At 40.7% G+C, this 17,331-nt stretch overlaps 1 protein-coding gene across 3 annotated transcripts in view; it reads right to left on the reverse strand.

Annotated features, from left to right (window-relative positions):
* Positions 1–15,459, reverse strand: part of SGO1 (shugoshin 1) — a 35,699-nt gene extending 20,240 nt beyond the window's left edge. The window contains exons 1-2 of one of the 3 annotated variants that reach the window (XM_032238239.1): positions 15,190–15,455; positions 222–273 (exon numbers count right to left, since the gene is read on the reverse strand). The gene's annotated coding sequence lies outside the window, so the exon portion shown is untranslated. Of the gene's footprint in view, positions 1–221; positions 274–15,189 lie in introns of all 3 variants that reach the window. The other 2 variants (XM_032238238.1, XM_032238240.1) reach the window with 2 other exon arrangements.
* Between the last annotated feature and the right edge of the window lie 1,872 nt (positions 15,460–17,331).

A 17,331-nucleotide genomic window follows, 5' to 3' on the forward strand; every position in this document is an offset into this window, starting at 1 on the left:
TGCCCGGTTTAGTGAAGGGGAAAAAATTTCCCAATACGTCATGTAACACCGCCATGACAACGTGAGTTTGACACCCCTGCTCTAGATGATGTCTAAATTGCTCCCAGGTTTAGTTTGGCAGTAAAGGGAATGCAGGTGTTTGACATGAAACAGATCCAAATTTCATACTGTCCATTATAAGAAGACAGCGGTACGTCCATTGAGAAAAAAGGTCAACTTACCCAGCTAATTCTGGAAACAGCTTTGATTTCCCAGGTAAAAGAGATAGATTGGCTGAAAAATAATACTTTAAAAGGTCAGGATGGATTTACATTTGCAAAAAGAAAAAAGAAAAGTAAACTGGTAAGAATAAATGTGTAAATCTGATATTAACATTGACTTTTTTTTTTAAAGGATATTTTGAGCCTATTATATATGTTGCACTAATTTTTGTAGATTATTAGAGCCACAACGACTTCTATTGTGAAGTCCTTGAACACAATTGCTGATGTCCTAGCAACAGTAAAATGGGGCCCTTGAGGTGCTTACAGCTACTGAAGAAAAATGAAAATGCCATCTAGCTTACAGTATTTTTATTCTGCACAGAGTAATAAGCAGTACACACAATGATTATCTTTTTTAAAAATTCTGGGATACCAAATTTTAGATTGGTAAAAGCTTTATTTTGTGCTATATTGTTCTTATTAGTCGTTGGACTCACAATATGTTGTGTATTCAATTCCTTCCCTTCCTGATGTCTTCATGTGGCCAAAGTTTTGCCAACCTTTTTAAAAGAAATAAGATAATATTGGTTGAGCAACAATCCTCTAATTATACTTTCTGCCTTTCCCCAGTCAGGCTGATAGTCTATTCAGCGGTCTAAATTTTAATATATTCTTCATAAATTTCTGTGGCTTATGTAACCCTGCAAATTTTGATACTGGGTAAAATGGAACATGATAAGATAACCCAATTCACTTAAGTTTAATCCAATTGTATTTATGTATTGCTAAACTATTGGTTATTTATGTATTAAAATACTGCTTATTATTTAAAACATGTTGCCATGGAGTTCAACTGCTTTGTTGAGCAGAAATGAGACCAATTTGACCAGACCATCTGTCTCCAACTCAGGAATGCCTAGCCATTAAGGTGATGAGCAAGACCTTGCACCAAGTTGCTTAGGAATGTTTTTAGTACAGAGGAAGGCCATGGATAAGATAAAGGTCATAGCTACTTTGTAACCTTTAGCTAAACTGTGTTGCTATTGCACTGAAGATGTATGTTGATGTTGTTCTTAATTATTGGTTTATAATGTGTTCCCATGATTGATTCATGACAATATAGACTTTTCAAAACTATATAAGGAGGTGTCCACTATAAATTGGGATGTGCTCAATTGGAATTTGCTTCTAGATAGTCCTTTTAATTGCAAATAAAAGTTTACATTTCCTTTTCAGCTAACTGGTATGGTTCGTTAGGCCTGCATGCCAGATAAAAGGACCCAACTTTATGGGACAACAATGCCAGGAACACATGGCTCTCCTTGCATTCTCTGCTTTCTTGTAACTGATTAGTTTATACACTTTCCCCAACACTAAATATCACACCACAGAAACAAGACACAAGCAGAAGCCTTTCCCAAAACAATCATTACTTTATTTCAGTTCATCAGCAATGTTTTTATCCATTGCTTTCCCACTTATTCCATTGATGAAAAAAGGGTGTGAGTATCCTAGATCAGTCAGAACACACGCTTCTCCCAGGTACCATCAAGAGGTAAAAACAGTCTCCAGCAAAGGAGAGTCTTTTGCAAAGCTATACACACCAGTACAGATCAGTTGGGATAGAAGAATCACAATGAAACTAAACCACGGAAAAACAAACATACAGAGAGATGAGAAGAGCTTTTAACATACACACATGGAACTTTGCACAATGAATTAACCTTCCTGTCCCTATTACCTTTCCAGAGTGATAGAAGAAAAAAACTTTCAAAGTGGCAAAATACTTACACATGCCATTGCCAATCTGCAAAAGTACCCCACCTGCACACCTCAAAACTCACTGGAGCAAGGCAAATTTCAAACTAATGTGATTTTTTTAAAATATCAAAAGAATCTTGGATAACATCACTTCTGCTGAATGACCAAAACAATCCCTGTATCTCAAACCAAAATTCCAATACTTCCCATTTAATATTAAGTACAAAGATAGAACACATAACAACCCACCTAATTCATTCTTCTTTTTGTTCCCTACAAGAATGATCAATGATACCTATATTAGCATGGAATCTAGCAGGATAGAAAAATAAACTGTATAATCTTCCTAAATTTGTGTTTGGTCTTGGTCTGATTGCAATATCAGAAACCTGGTTAACAGCCAGTGATGAACAAATTACGCTAACTGGCTTTTAAGTCATGGATAACCCTAGCACGGAAAATAAAAGAGAAACACTGGGCAATAGGGAGTCTGGCCATATTGATCAAGGAAGAACTCAAATGGAAAGATAAAAATGACCAGGCACGCCTCTTCATGTTTTTGGGTTAGCTGTTAAATTTCCATACAAGACCTCAGTGATTGTGATGTGAGATGTGTATATACTCACACATAATATTTCTCTGGCATATGTGTGAATTTAAAACAAATCTTGGTAGAACTAAATTCAAAAAAATGTTTTGGGAGATTTTAATGTGAGGTTGGGGACTTTTGCACAAAATCATATTAGTAATCTGAACATTTCCAAATTTCACTCCCTATTATTTTTATGGTTCTTTAAGGACCACAAAAGAAACTTAGCTGGTATACAGATATGGTACGTAAATGTATGATATGATTGGTATGCAAATGTAACTTACAAATTCTAGGGGGCAAAGTTTTGTATACCAATTGGGGTATCACCAATATGCTGATACTCAGCTGTATGTCTTGACCCATGATGAGTTAAGTGATGCCATTTCCTCTCTCTCACAGAGGCTATTAGGGGCTGGATGGGGAGCAATGGGTTGAAACAAAATCCTTGCTAGACAAAGTGGCTCTGGGTTTGGGGTTTGTTGGCTCAAGGAGAATTGCCTTGGTCTTGGATGGGGTGACACTACCCCAAACAGACCCTGTGCATAATCTAGGGGACTGGACTTATGACTCCTGCTCGAAGGGCAGGTGGAAGTTGTGGCCTTTGCGTAACTGCGGGATGTGCATGTTTTATGCCCTTTCCTGGACCAACAATCCATACTCGGAGTCACTCATGCACTAGTCACTTTCCATCTTAACTATTGCAACGTGCTCTACATGGGGCTGTCCTTGAAGAGCATCTGGAAGCTCCAGTTGGTGCAAAATGCAGCGGCCCAGATGGTTTTGTGCAGACCTCAGTGTGCACATGTACCACCCCTCCTGCAGGAGCTGCATTGGTTGCCAATTTGCTTCTGGGTACAATTAAAGGTACTGGTTTTCACCTTTATAGCCCTTAACGGCTTGGGACCAGATCATCTGTGGGACCATCTCTTGCCAGTCACATCTACCCAACCCATCAGAGCGGGGAGGCAGAGAATGTTGTGGGTTCCATTCCTGAGGGAGATACACCTGGTAGGATCCAGAAGGCTTTCTCAGTGGTGGCTCCCTCTCTCTGGAATATCATTGCCCCAGAGATTAGAATGCTCCCCCCCACTCTAATACTCTTCCAGAAGACGCTGAAAGCCTGGTTCTGCCAGAGGGCCTGGGGAATCCGGAGCAGTATTTTCCATAAGATGTCTGCAGTTGACTTGAGGAATTGTCTTCAGATTGTAGATGGCTTATAGATTAATATACCCCACTTTCCCTCTGCTCATCCTATTCCCTCCCTCCCCATCTTTTAGCTATCATATTTTGTATTTTGAGTTTTGTTTTATTTATAGTTTTATTTTTAATATTGCAAGCATCTCAGTTACTCTACAGTAACATGAGCAGCCAATAAATTTGATAGATTGATATCAACTGCAAGTTCTACTCTCCAGAAAGAGCCGCTTATTTAGACCCTTATTTAAAAACTAAAATATAATGGGGCAACTGGGAGAAACAATCTTACTTACTGCTGGGAGCGAACATGCACATCTTCATTTCAACAGCTGTCTCAAAATGGACAGAAAGGGCGTTGGTACTTACCTGATACACCTCTTCTCATAGTGGGGGAGGAGTATCCAGGACGTTGTCCTCTCTTGATTGGACTGAGTCAGATAAGCTCTTTTAGCCATGCCTTGGTCACTAGGCTCCACCCAGTTATCGGTGAAGAACTCTATCCGACTCGCTGTGTCATCCACTCTAAACTTTTAGTCTCAAACCTTTATTTATTACTTCAACAGAACAGTTCAACAAACAACATAACAATTTTGCAATGTACCCATATCCAGGAGGGGCTGGGTACTCCTCCCCCCACTATGAGAAGAGGCGTATCAGGTAAGTACCAACAGCCTTTCTCCATAGTGAGGGGAGGAGTATCCAGGATGGGACGTACCAAAGTCTACACGTCCCTAAGGAGGGTTACACATTTGAGTATATGCCCAAACTTATGCCTCTCCCTCGCCTTGTAAACAGCCTGCAACATCCTACGTCCGAATGAGGCTTCTGCAGAAGCAAAGGCATCCAACTTGTAATGCCTCACGAATGGTGAGGGGGGAGACCCCATGGCTGCCCTACAGATCTCAGATAGTGAGGCCTGTGTGGCCTAGGCCGCCAAAGTGGCCATGCTGGTGTGTAGAACGTGCTGTGATAGACCTTGGTGTTTGCAGACCCTGTGACTGATAGGCAGAAGCCATACAGGTTCTTAACCACTTGCCTATTGTGGTGGAGGTCACCTTGTTCCCCAGGGACCCCAGCTGGAAGGAAACAAATGGGGCTTTTGACTTCCTGTTTGGCCTGGTTCTTCTGAGGTAAATCCTCAGAGCCCTCCTTGTATCCAAGGTGTGCCATTTCCTCCCTAATGGGTGAGAAGGGCCCAGGCAGAAATGGGCAATATCAGCTCCTGAGAGCAATGGAAACAAGATCACACCTTGGGTATGAAGGAGGGGTCCAACCTTAGCACTACCGTGTCCTAGTGGAACACGCAGAGATCATCCCTGGTAGACAGAGCCTGCAGTTCGGATATCCTCCTGGCAGAGGTGATGGCCACCAAAAAGGTCATCTTAAGTGTCAGGAACTTCAGAGAGACAGTACGTAATGGTTCGAACGGAAGGCCTGTCAGAGCGTTCAACACCTTGTGTATGTCCCAGGCAGGATACCTGTGCACCGTGTGCAGTTTAAGATTGGAGGCCCCCTTGAGGAGCCGCCTGACCATCGAATGGTGAGTCAGTGTCTGAGATCTTCCGCTCAGGAGTACCGATGAAATGGCCAAGACCTGTGTCCTAATCGTGTTGGGAGCCAACCCTCTGTCCAGCCCCACCTGAAGGAAGTCCAGAACTTGGGCAACAATGGCCCGGACCGGATCAAGGCCCCTAGAGATGCACCATGTTGAAAAGGCCCACCATGTAGGGCCATAAATGCGCTCCGTGGAAGGTCTGTGAGCTGCCTGGATAGTTTGTATAACCCTGGGGGAGGAGAGATTTTCCCTCAGGGTGCTCTGCTCAAGGGCCAAGCGGTCAACTGGAGCCACTGAGGGTCCGGGTGTTCTAGTGACCCCTGACTGAGGGAGATCTTCTCCTGGGGGGTTCTCCAGGGCTTCTCCACCAAGAGGAATTGGAGATCGGCAAACCAAGGCCTTCCTGCAGCTTCCACTCCGAATTGTCACCTCGGTCCAGCTGAGCCAGTCGGCTCTGATGTTCTCCACCCTGCTATATGTTCTGCCCTCAGCGAATGCTGTCTAAGATCATAGGCTATCTGAGGTGCTTCTGCGATTTCTCATAGTCGGACATCCCATTCTCAGTTTGTGGTGGGTTCCAGCATGGGGACCGGCCTGTCTGACCCTTTTGCCATGGCTAGAAGGGTTCTATGATTCTATGACTAGGATTAGCTCAAACATTTTCTTGAATGTAGACACAGACGTTGTTCACTGGTCAGCCACTAGAGTGCGTGTAAAAATGAAGTGAGGGAAGCTAAGGCTCACACTGAAGAAAGGCTTGCCACAAAGGTAAAAAAATAACAAAAAAGACTTCTTCCAACATGTTAAAAACAAAGGAAAAGGTTAAGGAAACAATTGGTCCATTGCTGGAAGAAAGTGGCAAGAAGGTGACAAGCAACAGGGAGAAAGCAGAACTATTTAACTCATGTTTGGCATCTGTCTTTACACAAAAGGGATAAAACAGTCCAACCTGTCAAACAGATCACCACAAAAATCAGATTAGGAACACAAGTTGAAATAGGGAAGAAAATGGTAAGTGAGCACCTGTCTACCCTAGACGAGTTCCAATCACCAGGACCGGATGGATTATACCCCAGGGTTCCGAAGGAATTGGCAGACAAGATCTCCAAACAACTGAACTATATCTTTCAGAGATCCTGGAGCCTCAGGGAACTACCAGAGGATTGCTGGTGTGGTTCCTATCTTCAGAAAAGGGGGAAAAACAGATCCAGAAAACTATACACCTATCAGCCTGACCTCAATATCAGGAAGATTCGGGAAAGGATAATCAAGCAACGAATTAGCAAACACTAGAAGCCAACAAAGTAATAGCCAAAAGCCAACATGTTTGTCAAAAACAGATCATGCCAGACTAATCTTATTGCATTCTTTGATAATGTGACAAAATTAGTGGGCCAGAGGAATGCCGTCGATATAGTTTACTTGGACTTCAGCAAGGCATTTGATAACGTAGACCATAACCTACTACTAGATAATGTAGAAGAATGTGGGTTAGACAGCATCACACCAGATGGATTTGTAACTGGTTGACCAATCACACTCAACGTGTAGTCCTCAATTGAACTGCATCTTCATGGAGGGAAATATGCAGTGGAGTACCCCAAGGCTGTTTTGTGCCCAGTACTCTTCAACATCTTCATCAATGATTTGGATGACGGTGTTAGGTATGTAAGCTAAAAGTTGGGTTAGCAATATATAAGCCATGATAGTAGTACTGTTTTTTTAAGTACTGCTATAAATGTGATTGGATGCTGTTACCTCAAGCTGCCATAAGATGGAGCCAGAATGACTGTTAGCTCTCTGTTTGTTAAATGCTGATCGGAGGGGGAACTCATCAAATTTGCAGATGACCCCAAGCTGGCAGAAATAGCCAACACTCCAGAAGACAGGCTAAAGATACAGAAGGATCTTGACACACTTGAACATTGGGCACTATCTAATAAAATGAAATTCAATGATGAAAGGAGTAAGGTTCTACATTTAGGCAACAAAAACGAAATGCACAGGTACAGTATAGGTGGTACCTTGCTCAACAGTAGTAACTGTGAAAGGGATCTTGGAGTCCTAGTGGACAACCATTTAAATATGAGCCAGCAGTGTGCAGCAGCTGCCAAAAAAGCCAACACAGTTCTAGGCTGCATAAACAGAGGGATAGAATCAAGATCACTTGAAGTGTTAATACCACTTTATAATGCCTTGGTAAGGCCACACTTGGAATACTGCATTCAGTTTTGGTCACCACGATGTAGAAAGGATGTGGAGACTCTAGAAAGAGTGCAAAGAAGAGCAACAAAGATGATTAGGGTACTGGAGGCTAAAACATATGAAGAACGTTTGCAGGAACTGGGCCTGTCTAGTTTAATGAAAAGAAAGACTAGGGAGACATGATAACAGTGGTCCAATATCTCAGGGGTTGCCATAAAGAAGAGGCAGTCAAACTATTCTCCAAGGCACCTGAGGGTAGAACAAGAAGTAATGGGTGGAAACTAATCAAAGAAAGAAGCAACTTAGAACTGAGGAGAAATTTTCTGACAGTTAGAACAATTAATCAGTGGAACAACTTGCCTCCAGAAGTTGTGAATACCCCAACACTGGAAGTCTTTAAGAAGATGTTGGATAGCCATTTGTCTGAAATAGTAGAGGGTTTCCTGCCTAGGCAGGGGTTTGGAGTAGAAGACCTCCAAGGTCCCTTTCAGCTCTGCTATTTTATTGTATTTTGCTCTTTCTCTAGTCGCCCCCACCCTTGGATGGACCTTCAGGGGTAATCTCTAACCTGATTGGAGGCTCTTCTGCCCCGCCAGTGGGGCTGCCTGCTTTAGAAGCTAGGCCTTGATTCTGGCCTGTGTCGTCCGAGCTGCAGGGGGCTGCCATCTTGGGCCATGTGGGGCCTCTCCTTCCAATTCTTTTCAAATGGCTCTGTGGGGCAAATACAATAGCCCTGCCCTCAGGACTTTGAAAAAATGGCTTGTGCTACTAAGAGCTGCCACTGTCACCTGTGGCCTCCTGCGGTTAATAGCAGATTGCTGAGAGCCTTCCCCACTCCTTCCGCTGCTTTCCTTTCAATTTCTTAAAGGGTAAGTTTTTCCTTAAAGGGAAGACCTTCTTTAAAGGGGAAGCCTCAGCAATTATCTGAGCCTAGTTGCCCTGTCTGGACCTCTCCGGCTGGACAGGCACCCAGAAAAGGATTGAATAGGGCTTGCATAAATCGTGATAGCAAGGTTGCCGGAACACAGGATGACAAAGCCGAAGAAAATCCTCACCTGGAGGGAGGGGTCCCCTTCTCCAGCCTTGCCAGATAAAGAGAAACCTGGTAATCTTTCCTCAGGTTCGAGGCGAGGGGGGGGGGGTTCTTCCTGCTGCTGGCCTTGTGGCAGATGCCTCTGCCTTTTATACTTGGAGGTAGGCTTGGGGGGGGGGATTGATCCACAGCTTGCCTCTTTAGCCCCCTTGATGAAGATATGCCTCCTTTTGGCCTTTGCTTACCTCCCCCACCCTTTGCTAATGACTCTGTGATTGTCTCTAACCATCACAGAGTCATTTTAAGGGCTCCTCAGTGCCTCCGGTGATTGCTGCTGCAGGGCTGAGAGCTTGACTCCTGCCGGCCTCCTCTGAGTTGCTGGGGGCCACCATCTTGGACCACGTGGTTTCAAAAATGGCCCCCAGTTCCAAATTCAAAAAGCTCCTCATTTGCTGGAGCACATGGAAATGGCTTGTGCCTTTGTAGGCTGCCACACTGCTTCCACTGCCGCTGGGGGCTCTCTCTCTCACCTCCCCCTGCCTCCGCAGCTCTTTCTGAGCCTCTCCGACTCTCACCTTGTTCTCTGGTGATCGCTGCCAGCACAGGCCCTCCAGAGCGTTTTTAAAAGCCGTGGTTCATCGCTCAACCCTGAGGAGAGCGGGGGGAGTGCTCCAGCGCCCTTAGAGCCTCCTTGGGCATTGCCCATGCTACAGGGGCCTCTGCGGAACTCGCTTGCCTTTCTTTGGTGAAAGTCCTCACTTAGCACCCTGGGTCTCGCTCTGTGACCTGGGCTGCATGCCACCTTAGCGGTTGCTGCGCAAGCTTTCTATCCCCGCTGGGGGTTTCTTCAGCCTCTAATGATTCATCAGGCAGCATGGAGGCAATTTTGATTACTTTTGCAGCAATTTAAAGTTTTTCCTTTAAGTTTCTTCAGGATCTCAGGATGAACACAGCCATCCGTTGATAGACTGAGTCAATAACTGGGTGGAGCCTAGTGACCAAGGCTTGGCTAAAAGAGCTTATCTGACTCAGTCCAATCAAGAGAGGATAAGTTCAACCCATCCTGGATACTCCTCCCCTCACTATGGAGAATACCTTGATCAGATTGGAATTAACTGTAAGGGTGACTATATTATGAAGTTTTTTTTTCTTTTTATTTATTTGCATTTTTGTATGAGTTATATCTATATTTGATGCAGTTGATCATTTAATTAATAGTTATGTTCTTCTATTTTACTTTATACTACCGTATTTTTTGGACTATAAGATGCACCAAGATCTCGAAGAAAAAAACAAGAAAAACAATAGTTTTTGGCCTCTGCGCGTCTGGTTTTTGCTCTCTCCAGTCCCCAGGAGCACTCTACAGGCCCCCCAAGCTTTCTGCGTGCCTCATTTTTTGGCCTCCCAAACTCTCGAGGAGTGCCGTTTTTGCTCTCTCAGCCCCCAGGAGCACTCTGCCTCCAAAACCCTCTGTGCGCTACATTTTTGTAAAAAATGAGCCAGTTTTTCCACACACCCGGCATGTCGTGTTTGTTCTCCCCAGCCCTCAGGAGCACTCTACAGGCCTTCCAAACCCTCTGCACACACCCTTTTTGCCAAAAACAGACATATGGGGCAGGGTTTCGGGAAGCCAAAACTGGCTATATTTAGTCTATAAAACGCACCAACATTTCCACCCTCTTTTAGGTGTTTTATCATATGTTTTTATCATCATATTATCTTATTTACCATATTTTATTCTATTTTATCTCACCATAGCAATTTTATCCCATTTCACTGTAAATTATTTCAACATTGTATTTTACTGTGACTGATGCTTACGTTTGACATGATCAATTGACTAATAAAGTCTATTATATCATCATCATTGTTGTATAAGTGCCAAACTACAAAAATTACATGATAAACAGTAAACAAAAAAAAATCTAAACATTCATTTTATATAAACATAACAAAACCTACACAATTATAGCAATTACAAATATCTATACAACGTAGTACAATTAAATCCAATTATTCACAGTGCTAAGAGAAAGATGAAAAGTTCAACATTCAAAACATTCATTTACTGACGAGATTTAATTCTTCAAAAGGTCAGTCTCACATTTTCTCTCTCAAACTTTCTCCCTTCAGCTCAAAACGTTCATGTATTATACACACCTACATAGGCACATGCAAACTACTATTTCCCTTTACAACTACATATACATACATGTATACTTTCAAACAAAAATAGGTACTTAACATTTTTAAAAATCCTCTTCCTAACCTGCTTCTTACAGCAAACTCAGGCAAGCCCCAAATTTCTAGTCAGTGTTAAACTTAGTTGTCCATTTGTTTTATGCAACAAATCTCTTTGGCAAACATACTGAAAATTTAACTTTCTCTCTTCCATTGAGGAAAGGAAATTTCTAATCAACCAACAAAGAAATATTTAAAATAAATAAAATCAAAGGGTCTCCTCTGCTTTTCATTTTAACCAGAAGCTTGAAAGGAAAATATGTAGTGTCAGGTTCCCCTTTCTGAATTCATTGCCTTTCATTGGGATTTTTAAATAAAGATGCTATGATGTGATTGTATGTCATGATGTTGTTCGTATGGCAAGTAGAGTGATATCTAATAAAAGAGCATCTAGAATATTTTTTCTTAAAAACAAACAAAAAACTCTAATAATTTAGTCCAATACCAATATATGAGGTGATTGATATGATCATGTTGCAAATCTTGTTTTAAAAATTTATCATAGTAGAAAGTACTCAAACTTGGCTAGATTACATTACTGCTTGCATCTATTCCAGAAATATAGCTTTTTTGTCACTCCATCTTAGATAGGAAATTGTCCCTTATCCCAAGCTAATAACCATTTCCTCAAAGGAGTTGAAGATTCTGCCCTAATTTGTGAAAATCTATATATCAGCTTTTGGAATACATCTGAATTCCTGGAAACTTCCTAACTTGTCCAGCGTAGATTCCTCTGATTCAGATCCTTGACAATTTAGTTCTCTAATCTGCCCAGGTATGATTTTGTCATAGAACCTTTTGATGCCCTATTGAAGCATATATATCTCAGTGGTCCCCTTTGTAATCCAGGGTTCTCAATTCATTATCTACAAAGGTTAGGAGACATTTGAGGGAGTCTGGAATCCACACAGCTTTGATCCATAGACAAATTTATCAGCAAAAGCTATCACTCACATGGACATTCACAAGGAATAAAAAGAATTTCACAGGTACCTATAAACTATAAAATGATTTAATTCATGCAACTGTTGGCTCAAGACTAAAATTCTCTGTATTACCTTTCAGGATGAGTCACCAGAAAGGCATCATTCTGTGGCCAAATGGTCCAATAACAGCAGAGCTTGACTATTCTGAGACTCAACCCTACAGGTGAATTCGGGGCGTTGGCTGGCTCACCAAAATTATTATTAAAATTATATTTCATTCCTTAGCAAATTTGTTTCTGAGCTGGGATCAAGAAAACAGACAATTACATGAATAAAGTTCAAATACATGACTTAAGACCAGCACAATACCACTGAAAAAGAAAAATAAGAAATCCAAAAAGAAACCAGCATTAGCTGCACAAAAAATTATCTGATAAACTGAAAGACAAAAAGTTAAAAAAAAAATGGAAAGGGGGATACATAACTAAGGCAGAATGTCAGCACATAGTCTGAATCTGCAAAGATGAAGTCAGGAAAACCAAGACTGAGAGAGAAATAAGACCTGCAAGAAATGTCAAAAATAATAATAAATATTTCAGCACATAAAAATCAAGAAAAACGTAAAGGAAACAAATGGTTCACTAATGGAAGAAGTTAGCAAGGAAGTGATGGGCAGCAGGGAGAAAGTAGAGCTACTTAATTTATTCTTTGCATCTGTCTTCACACGAAATGAAGAAATAGCCCAATCTATCAAAAGCAGAATCTTAGAAGATTGTCTAGGAGTACAAGTTAAAATAGGGAGGGGGAAGAGGGGAAGACAACACCTGTCCACATTGGAAGGGTTCAAATCACCAGGACCAGATAGATTACATTCCAAAGTTCTAAAGGAGATGGCAGTTGTGATCTCGGAGTCACTGAGCCATCTTTCAAAGATCCTGGAGCACTGGGGAACTACCAGAGAACTGGAAAATGGATCCAAGAAACTATAGACCTGACATCAATACCTGAGAAGATCCTGGAAGAGAATTAAGCAACATGTCTGTGAACACCTAGAGGCAAGCAAAGTTATAACTAGTAGCTAACATAGGTTTGCCAAAAGCAAATAATCCCAAACAAATATTATTGTATTCTTTGACAACATAACTAAGTTAGTGGACCAGCAAAATGCTGTGGCTATAGTATATTTGAATTTCAATAAAGCATTTGACAAAGTAGGAAACAACCTACTTCTTGATAAGAAAAATGTGGACTAGAAGTATCACCATAAGATGGATCCATAACTGGCTGACAAACCATATTCAACGTGCAGTCCTCAATGGAACTATGGTATATCTACATGGAAAGAAGTACACAGTGGAATACTTTAAGACTCTGTCCCAGTACTTTTCAACATCTTCATAAATGATTTAATTGAAGGGATAGAAGGGAAACTTATCAAATTAACAAGTGGCACCAATCTGGCAGAAATAGCCAATATCTGAGAAAATAGACTCAAGATCCAAAAGGATCTCAACAGAATTGAACACTGGACCCTAGCTAACAATACAAAATTCAGTGATAAGAATAGTAATGTTTTACATTTAGGCAAGAAAAACCAAACGTACAGGTACAGAATAGGTGGCACCTGGTCCACCAGCAATAACCCTGAGAGGAATCCAGGAGTCCTAATAAATGACCAATTAAATATGAGACAGCAGTGTGCAGCATCCATCAAAAAAGCCAGTGCAGTCCTAGGCTGAATTAAGAGATAGAATCAAGATCACGTAAAATATTGATATCGCTTTATTATGTCTTGGTAAAACCACATTTGGAATATTTTATCCAGTTTTGGCCACCACAATATAAAAAAGATGTTGAGACTCTACAAAGAATGCAGAGAAGAGCAACAAAATTGAATAGGAGGCTGGAGGATAAAACATGAAAAATGGTTGCAAGCATTGGGCATGTCTAGTCTACTGAAAAGAAGGACTAGGAGTACTATGATAGTAGTCTTTTAATATTTGAGGGGCTGCCACAAAGAAGAGGAGTCCAACCTGTTCTTTAAAGTACCTGATGGGAGGAAAAAAAGTAAGAGATGGAAACTAATCAAGGAGAACCAATGTAGAACTAAGGAGAAATTTCCTGTAAATGGGAACAATGAATGGCTTGCATCCAGAAGTTATAGGTGCTCCATTACTGAAGGCTTTAAGAAGAGATTGGACATACATTTGTCTGAAATTGTCATAGGGTCTTCTGCTTGAGGAGAGGATTGAATTGGAAGACCTCCAAGGTGCCTTCCAGATCTGTGATTGTATTAAGTTTTTCATGCTAAGATCAATGACATAAAAGTATTAATTAGGTGGATGGTCACAAAGACCCCACTTCTTTCAGCACACTTTATATAAACCAGCCCGTTTACCATATGACTTACAACAGTTCATTTAGTGACCGTTCAAAGTTACAACAGCACTGAAAAAAGTGACTTTAGCAACTAACTCATATTTATGACAATTGCAGTGACCTGGGATCATATGATCCCCTTTTGTAACCTTCTGACATAAAATAAAAGGCAACACAAGATTCACTTAACAACCATGTTACTAACAATGATTCACTTAAAAACTGGCAAAAAAATCATAAAATGGGGAAAATTCACTTAACAACTGTCTCAGTAACATAAATTTTGAGCTCAATTGTGTTTGCAAGTCAAGGGTTACCCGTACTGGTCCCATGACTGGGCCTCTAAATTTTCTGAAGATACATTTATCAAATGCAAAGCTATTTTAGGAATATATAACTTGTTTCATTTCCCTGGGTAAGCAACTTTCAATGCCTATAAACAGTAAAAAGTAAGGCGGCTAACAAATCTTAAAAAAACAAAATGAGCATGGTTTCTGAGAATTAATAAAAATCCTCAAATAAATTATATTATAAAGTAAAATACAAATATATTCTAACAGCCTCACTAGATCAGATGACTAGCAGATATGACATGAGAATATGTTATAATTATTTGTGAAGAAAAAACATCACGTGCACATAAATGGAAAAGATCAAATCAGATTTTTAGATTTCAAAGTACAGAAACGACCAAATGTAATACATTCTTGATACATTAAACTTAATTTTGTCAGGCACAAAACTGAATAAAAACCTTCCTTGTTCAGGAATTATTACTTTAATCAAGTGACTTCTGCAATAATATAGGTACGCATCAAAAAAAAATCATAATGCAAATGCAAAATGTGAACTGCATTCCATGAAATAGTTGTACAAATACCAAAAAGCTGTAAAACAATATAGGCATCTCACTGGGGCAACCTCCCCCCCATTCAATTCAAAGAAACTTGAATTGGTATACCTGGGATTGCACATGAGCATAGTTTCATTGAATTTATAAAGCAGTTTTAACGATCACTGAGCAAGCAGACAATTCTAAGCGACAGCCCGTTTATTCTAAGATCTGTTCTTAATGGGACGGGATGTTTATCTATTACCTCCGTTCCCTTCCGACTGTGCTCTTCGCAACTACTGCCCGCATGCCCGAGGGACCGCCCGCGTCTTTAAGAAAATCGAACTCAACTCAACATCCCTTTGGGCGCACGGCTCGTGTTCTTTCCCACAGCAGCCTTTTTCTTCACTGCAGGGATACAAGCACGCGGCAACTCTCGGGGACTCTACAGCCGTTAACTCTTTACTACTGTTTTCAACTTCTCCCCTCCAAATCTTCGCTTCCCGCTTGTTCGAAAGTCTCCGCTGCTTCTCCTGATTGGCTGTCGCTGCGCAACTGGAATAGGAGAGCGCATGCGCGACCTCTTGCTCTCCACCTTTGTTACCTAATCTGCATTATGCGTTACAGAGCATGTCTACAAATCCTCCCTTCTTTGCTTGAGTTCGCCTAAACTTTTGACCCTTCCGGCGCTCCGTACTAGCATGCGTTCATAAGGCTTTGGATTTGCTACGTAAATAAGCGATTAGGCGGATGTAGCTTAATAGAAATGGTTTATGAGTCTCCTCAGAGTTGCATTTTTCCCCGCCGGTGTATTAAATGTAGTATTTCAGTAGGTGCACCTTCTGCAATAGATTCAGAACAGATCATCTGAAAAAGATTTCACGTTATTTTTACGGAAAGAAAATGTTTTATAAACGGTTCAATCGCTGCTCTCCCCTCTTTTCTCAAAATTGGAATGTTTTCCCAGTTTTCTCCACAAACAGGCCTGCAGTAGTCTATTTCTATTTTCTAGCATTTATTTCTGAAATAGTGTTGAAGAGCAAACTTCATAATTAAGTGAGACAGGCATGATCTTTTTAAAGCAGGTGCTTTATCTTAAGTTCATTGTTAGTTATAGAACCAGAATAAAGGAATCCATAGCTTGAAATGCAATTCAACAGCAGGAAATCTCAGATTATACTAATCTTTGAAGCTGAGTCATGTAGCACTATTCCATAGATATAATAAACTGTTCATAAAGGCTATCAATGAAGGAAAGTCACGTCTATTCAAATGGAAAATAAATTTATTAGTGTGAATTTCTGGTGCTGCAAGTATCAAAATACCTGTGTCTTCGTTGACTGCTTTTGAAATTCTTATATCTTCAAAAAAACAGCATAAATTCAAAATGAATTGACAGTCAGGCTCAACAGATATTTGGTTTTGGTACCTTTTAATGTGAGTTTTATGAGATGAAATTATAATTTGAATGTAAGAGATTACAAGAAAAGAACGGGAATCGAAGAAAAATATTTCCTAAAGCCTGGTTAATCAAGTCCTAGTGCTCTTAGTGGCTCTCCCCATTTTGTTGCTTCAGAAGTTTCTGGTTATCATCACCAAGCTTGATGGTCCCAGAGAATCGGAGACTGTTAGATGGCTTTTACTGAGGTAGATATAATTAGTCTGGCAGAGGTTTATATATTTTAATTGTACTAATATTTAATATTCATATATTTAGCATTGTTTTATATATGTTATTTAATATAGGCTATCTCTGTGAGATGGGCAATCATATATTTCATTAATAAATATACACATACATTTAGATGACAAGGTATAGCTGTACTATGGTATTCCATGTTATATTGAAGAAAAAGGGGAAGGGAATGAAGTCAAAGTTTATGTATAGTATTTTATAGACATGTTGGCCATGAGGTCTCTGAATATTTTGCAGAAACCTAAAATTTATGATAATAATTTAATATATTGTTTCAAGTTCATTATAGTACAGGTAGACCTCCACTTACAACCACTCGTCCAATGGCTATTCAAAGTTACAACCACACTGAAAAAAGTGACTTACAATCGGTACTCACAATTAAAACTGTCAAGACATCCCTGTGGTCATATCAGGGGTGGGTTTCAAAAATTGTTCTAACCTACTCTGTGGGCGTGGCCTCCTTTGTGGGAGTGGCTTGCCACCCATGTGACCAGATGGGAGTGGCTTGCCGCCCACGTGACCAGATGGGAGTGGCCAAGATGATGTTATTACTAGATATTACTAATTACTAGATATTATTAATATTACTAGATCATTATTAATGGGTAGATAACTCCGGGACATTGCACACCCACCCACTCCCACCCACATACAAACTATGACAGTGCCAGGAAAACACCAAAAAAAAGAATCCCCCCCCCCCCAAAA

This window comes from Thamnophis elegans, chromosome Z (assembly GCF_009769535.1).
Source record: "Thamnophis elegans isolate rThaEle1 chromosome Z, rThaEle1.pri, whole genome shotgun sequence".
NCBI classification, from domain to species: Eukaryota; Metazoa; Chordata; class Lepidosauria; order Squamata; family Colubridae; genus Thamnophis; species Thamnophis elegans.